General features: G+C 40.7%; 1 long non-coding RNA gene across 2 annotated transcripts; it reads left to right on the top strand.

Moving 5' to 3' along the window:
- Nucleotides 1-73: 73 nt before the first annotated feature.
- Nucleotides 74-1,012, top strand: LOC125417990 (uncharacterized). 2 transcript variants are annotated; one of them, XR_015000451.2, is made up of 3 exons: nt 74-151; nt 319-392; nt 517-1,012. It is a non-coding gene; the product is annotated as an uncharacterized LOC125417990 (long non-coding RNA). The 2 variants fall into 2 exon arrangements; XR_007237289.2 differs by lacking the exon at nt 517-1,012 and having other exon boundaries at nt 319-488.
- The last annotated feature ends 5,826 nt before the right edge of the window (nt 1,013-6,838 follow it).

Below are 6,838 nucleotides of genomic sequence, written 5' to 3'. Positions count from 1 at the left end.
CTTCTGTGTCTCTGGCGCGTGGTTTCAGGCCCATATATCCCCTACAGATTGTGGTACGACCCCAATGCGCGGTGCATGCTGGGAGTGGTAGTCCTGTCCCGCTAATGCCTGGTGCACGTGGTGGGCATCAGCCCCTAGAAGATGGGAAAATGTAAGCCTGGGTTTATTTCCTAGAACTGTGTACTCTGTGAGGGTGGGAAAAGAAAACGGAACATGATAGTGTCTCCAGATTAGAAGATACATTCAACCTTAGCACGGGAAGGCTGAGACTCGGGTGACCAAAAGCGTTCATTAATTTTTTTTTTCCCGTTTGTGCAGATCAAAATGTGGGCCAGGTGCTGGCACTTCTTCCTTGCCCTCATAGAACAATATCCTATCTTGAGAAACAGCAGGTAAACATAACAAACAATAACAAATAATAGCCTGACATATGCCTATGCATTATAATAAGCAGCCGGCAACTACATAAATAATTATATATGAACACATATGTGTGTGCATGTTTTCCTTTAACAGGATCTCCTTATGCAATTTGGGCAGGCTTGGAACTTGCTATACAACCCAGGCTGATTTTGGATTTAGGATCCTCCTGCTTCTTCCACCAAGTGCTGGGATTGCTTGCAGGCATGTACCACCATGCCCAGCTGCAAATATTAATATGTAAATGCTCTACATCTGTTTCTATCTAATGTATCTTATATTTAATGCATTGTGTAAATTATATAACAGTATGACTGACTATACATTGTATATACAGCTTATAAGTAACTATTATATATAAAATCATACATTCCTTAACAATAGTGATAGTTTCTAAGAACTTAGGCAAAGTCTTACATGAATTTACATAAAACCAAATGGTACAGCCCCTGCTCACCTAAGCTATATGGTTTAGCCTAGGACTCCTAGGCTATAAACTGTATATATAATAAATGTGGCAAAGTATAAGTGGTATTTGTGCATCAAAACAGAGTAAAACTACAGCAAAAATGCTAAACTATATGGGGTGTACTTGGTGGTAAAATGCTTGTGTAAAATGTGCAAACCCTGGATTTGATCCTTGGCACTTCAGAGTAATAATAAAAATACAATAAATTAAACAAATACTAAAAACAGTATGCTGGAGAATAGGGATGGAAAAAAATAGACCACAGTAAGGTTAATTTGTTGGGATAGGTTGCAGTTTTATACAGGTGGTGATGTGTGAGCAAAGATATTTAATGTAAAATGCTTCTATCACCTCAGATTCTGTCTTTCAAATATTGCCAATGACCTTCACATTTGCTCATCTGATTTATTGAGCAGTGCAGAGTTCTGGGAACACAACAGAGACTATCCTTGTAGTTGTCAAGAACATTCTTCCCAAAGGTATATCCCTTATTATCTCTTGCATGGGAACAGAGGAAAGGTGTTGTGTAGTGGGAACACTAGGAGCAGAAAGACTTGGTTGGCACCTGTGAGAAAGAACACAATGGTTTGTAGAGTTGGAGAGGAAGAAGTAGGGGCATTAGAAGATGAGGCTTGGGGACAGATCAGCAGCGGTCTTGTAAACTAGATAAATATGTTTAGCATTTAAGATTCATGAGAAGGGGCTGAGGAGGTAGCTCAGTGAGTAAAGTGCTAAGTGCACAATATTGAGGATCTGAGTCTGATCAGGACTTGAGCATACATATTAAAAACTGGGCATGGTGGCTTAGGCCTGTAATTACAGTATTGGGAGTTAGAAACAGGATACCTGAAGCTCACTGGCTAATAGGTGAGTTGCAGGTTTAGTAAGAGGTAATTCCTCTAAAAGGTAAAGTGTGTGTGGAAAGGAAAGGAGAGATAAATAATACTAAGGGTGTTTGAAAAAGCCATATGGAAACTTACTATTTTTATAAGCTTACTTTATACATATATGTGTGTGTGATATGTACATATACATACATACTTTTACATATTGTAATGGAGATAGGCAACAGGGAGTGATGATGCCCCCCTTCCCTAAGAGCCACAGACTAACAAAGCCCCCCAAGTGCCTGGCAAGAGAGACTTCCCTTCTAGGTTTTCATTGGGGAAGGTCAAAGAGAATCCCCAATTGGCTATTGCCAATGCTGTTCGGGAACTTGCAAGTAAGACCCTATTGCTAAAGATACCACACACTTTGGACACAGGACTTGGAGGGACTGAGCTGAAATTGACCTAGAGCAGTGGTTCTCAACCTTCCTAATGCTGCAACCCTTTAATACAGTTCCTCATGTTGTGGTGACCCCAACCATAAAATTATTTTTATTGTTACTTCATAACTGTAATTTTGCTACTGTTATTAATAGTAATATAAATAGGCAAATTATCTGATATTTGATATCAGACCCCTGTGAAAGAGGAGTCGCAATCCCTCCCATAAGTTGAGAAACACTAACCTAGACATTTTGTCCCTGAGGACTAGCTCCCACAGTATCTGAAGGTACTGTGCAAATAAGGAATAAAAATAATGAATAGTCCTACTAGCTAAAAAAACCTAGGAACCATAATGACCAACCTAGCAAGAAGTGCTACAATAGTGGCACTTTTATCTTGGCAGTAACTAAACTAATAGCTGTTTAATTAATTGGGCTTAAGGCCCACTACATGGGAGAGAATACATACCTGGTACTGTAAACCTAGCCAACTACCTGTGGCCAGAAATGTCACAGACTGTAGAAGGGAACCTACTACTGCTATCTTCTGGAGAGTCACAATAGTTTCTAACTGTATTCTACATACTTATCCTTATATTCAGGTAAGTGTAGCTATCCCACTTACCTAAAAAAAGCTTTATTTTTGCAAAAAACAGAGACTTTTTAAAGATTTGTTTATTATGTATACAGTGTTCTGTCTGCATGTGTCCCTGCAGGTCAGAAGATGGCGCCAGATCTCATGATAGATGGTTGTGAGCCACCATGTGGTTGCTGGGAATTGAACTCAGAACCTCTGGAAGAGCAGCCAGTGCTCTTAACCTCTGAGCTGTTGTCATTCTGTTGACTGAGGTTTCTGTCCTGCCCGGTTCCCACAGTCATTAAGTCCCAAAGAAATCACACAGAGTTCTACATTAGTTATAAACAGATTGGCCCATTAGCTCAGGCTTCTTATTAACTCTTATAACTTATATTAGCCCATTATTCTTGTCTATGTTAGCCACGCTGCTTGGTACCTTTTTTGGCGAAGCAGTCACATCTTGTTTGTTCTGTGGCTGGATCACGACTGCAGACTGCACTTCCCTCTTCCCAGCATTCTTGTTGCCCGGCCTCTACTTCCTGCTTGGTCATCCCACCTATACTTCCTGCCTGGCTACTGACCAATCAGCATTTTATTAAAAATAATACAAGTGACAGGTTAAAAGACAGCACTCAGCCATCTATCTCTTCAGCCCCAGACAGAGACTATTAAGACATTACAGAGATCCACAAGTGGTCAAAATTCAGAGAATAAGTGATCATTGGATATCAAGCCCCAATTGGTACATTTATAACACAACCCCCATATCTAAGGGAAAATCAGGGATGGGGGTGGAAAGATTATAATGCCAGAAGACCAGGAGAGAAAAGAGTTGGGGGGGAGAGTGGTGGAAATGATATAAGTTCTCATGTATGAAACTCTTTAAAAATGAAATAATAAGGTGGGGCATGTGAGACGGCTCAGCAGGTAAAGGCACTTGTTCAAACCTGACAGAGTTTGAACCTTGGAATCCATATAACGTTAAAGGAGAGAACCAGTTCTACAAAGTTGCCCACTGACTTCACATGTGACACATACACTAATAAAACAACAAAGTTTAAAAATAAAAGTGGAGAGTGACAGATATCAGCCTCCATACATGCACACACAGTTCTGTACACTTGCAAATATACATGTTTCATCACATTCAATCTATGAGCTGTAACAATTTTTCTCTTTTTGGTTTTTCAATAGGGTTTCTCAATGTAGCCGTGGGGATCCTAGAACTCGCTCTCACAGAGATCCGCCTGCCTCTGCCCACCAAGTGCTGGAACTAAAGGCATGCACCACCACCATTTGACTTCTTTTTTATATTTTTATTTATTTATTTGCTTGTTTTTCATGATAGGGTTTCTCTGTGTAACTGCCTTGACTGTCCTGGAACTCGATTTGTAAACTAGGCTGGCCTAGAACTCATGGAGACCCACCTGCCTCTGCTTCTGTAGTGCTGGGATTATAAAGGCATGTGTCACCACACCTGGCTAGGATTTTATTTCTTGGAATAGCATCTTACTGTAGATCAGGCAGGCCTGGGAACACATTTAGATACTGGGGCCAACCTAGAATTTTCAGTAATCCTCCTACCCAACCCCCCAAATGTTGGGATTATAGGCATGAGCCGCAATACTCAGTTGTAACAGGATTTTAAACACAGGAATCACATAATAAACACATTTTATTTTATTGCAGTGTTGGGGAGAGAACTCAAGGCCTTACACATGCTAGGCAAGCACTCTACCAACTGAGTCACACCCCAGCCCAATTGCAGAAACAGTCTGGGTGTGTGGAAAGAACATTTATAGTGGGAAGTGGGGAAGAAAAACCACTGGAGGTTAACTGTTAAGAATTCAAGAAGTGGGCTGGAGAGATGGCTCAGAGGTTAAGAGCATTGCCTGTTCTTCCAAAGGTCCTGAGTTCAATTCCCGGCAACCACATGGTGGCTCACAACCATCTGTAATGGAGTCTGGTGCCCTCTTCTGGCCACCAGGCATACACACAGACAGAATATTGTATACATAATAAATAAAATAAATATTTAAAAAAAAAAGAATTCAAGAAGTAAGCCAGGTGGTGGTGGCACACACCTTTAATCTCAACACTTGGGAGGCAGAGGCAGGTGGATCTCTGTGAGTTTGAGACCAGCCTGGACTACAAGAGCTAGTTCCAGGATAGGCTCTAAAGCCACAGAAAAACCCTGTCTCGAAAAACCAAAAATAAAATAAAATAAAATAAAATAAAAAAATCAAGATGTAATGCTAGAGCAGCCAAAGTCAGTAATGTAGAAGCAGAGAGGAGGGTCCCATTCTGGACTGATTTCAAACTTCTACGAGTTAGATTTGCTGAGAGATCAAACAGATTTGAGGTATGAAAAATAAAGCCATTGCTGACCCATTAAGTTTCTGGCCTGTGTAACTGGAAGGATGGACTTGTCATCCACAGGCATAGGAAATACTCTACTAGGACTGGGCATGGATGGGGCAAGATGAAGGGTTTGGTTTTGCCTGTATTACATTTAAGATGCCTGTTAAGACACTCAAGATGTTGCTCTAGAGAAGAGTTGAGACCAGGCATGGTAGTTCACACCTGTATTACCAAGACTCTGGAGGCTATGATGGGAGGATTGCTGGGGAGTCTGAGGTCAGCTGAGTTCCAGTCCGAGCTACTGTGAGACTCAAAACCAGCCAGGTGAATGCATACAATTTCTTGGGAGGTGGAGACAAGAGAATCAGGAAGACAAGGCCGTTCTCGGTGATATAGCAAGTTCTAGGCTATCCTGAGTTACATGAAATCCAGTTTCAAAAATACAGATAAGCCAGGAGGTGATGGCACATATCTTTAACCCCAGCACTCAGGAGGTAGAGGCAGGTGGACCTCTGTCATTCAAGGCCATCCTGGTATTTTACAAAGTGAGTTCCAGGATAGCCAGGACTGTTACAGAGAAACCCTGACTCGAAAAAACAAAAAGAAACTATATATATATATATATATGAAAAACGAGAAGATTTGAAGACTAAGTATGAAATTCAGGGTGAAGTCTACACCGAAGATGTGAATTTGAAGACCAGAACATGTGGCAACTGAAACTATGAATGTGAGTTTCTAATTGTCTTCACATTTACCAGCGAGATATATTAAGGATATAACGTATGTTGCATATACAGTAATTGAAGCACGATTTGGACTTTAAAAAAGGAAGAAGGACAGAAGGGTATTACAGTTAGAAGGGACAACTCAAGAAAAACTGTGGAACTGGGAAAATAAGCAAAAGGGTGGGAAGTAAGATTATTATATCATTTCTATCTCCTCTAGAAATGTGTGTCTGTTCCTTCATAGTCTCACAAAGAATTTTTTTCTCTGGAACCCTAAGAATCTTTTGTATATTAACCCAGATTTTCCTCCCTGCCTTTTTCCTCTTTCCCTCCCCTCCTTCTCCTAATGCAGTCATTGTCTTCCTATGTTGCTCAGGTTAGCCTCAGACTTTTGGGCTCAACTAATCCTTTGCTTCATCCCAACTTTCTATTCTTTGCCCAAGTAGCCTATACTACGTTTGACTAAAACTTTGTTCAAAATGGAGTCCTAAGAGTGACAGTGTATCTCAGTGGTAATAACACTTGTATACTATATGTGAGGTCCTGGGTTCAATCTCAAACATATACACAAAACAACAGATTCCTGGGAATGAGAGGGGTTCAGAAAGTTGTGGTGTGTGCATTTACTTCTGCATCCAAGGTCTGATATGTGTCAAGCCCTGTTCTAGGCAATGGTGACACAGTAAGAAGCAAGACAGACAAAAGTCCCTTCTATCATGATTTTTGTTCCAATTCAGGCAACAAGTAATAGAACAAATATGGAAAAATAAAATTTTCTATGACAGAATGTATTGTGGAAAGTAGCACAAGGGCATACAGGAAACATGGTAAAGGAGGGCTGAAAATTTTCCATGGAGTAGCCAGGGCAGACCTCACTATGGAGGTGGTGCTAGAATGCTCAGATGGCATGTCTCTTTCAGCCTTCCTTTGACGTTCCTGATCTTGATGCTTTTGAAGATTACAGGCCTTTTTGTAGCTCACCCATTTGGGTTTATCTAATGTCACCTGACATA

The sequence above is a fragment of the Myodes glareolus genome, chromosome X (genome assembly GCF_982192425.1).
Source record: "Myodes glareolus chromosome X, mMyoGla1.1, whole genome shotgun sequence".
Lineage (NCBI taxonomy): Eukaryota > Metazoa > Chordata > Mammalia > Rodentia > Cricetidae > Myodes > Myodes glareolus.
The sequence above is the reverse complement of the archived record's forward strand: the minus strand, read 5'-3'. Positions and strand labels throughout refer to the sequence as shown.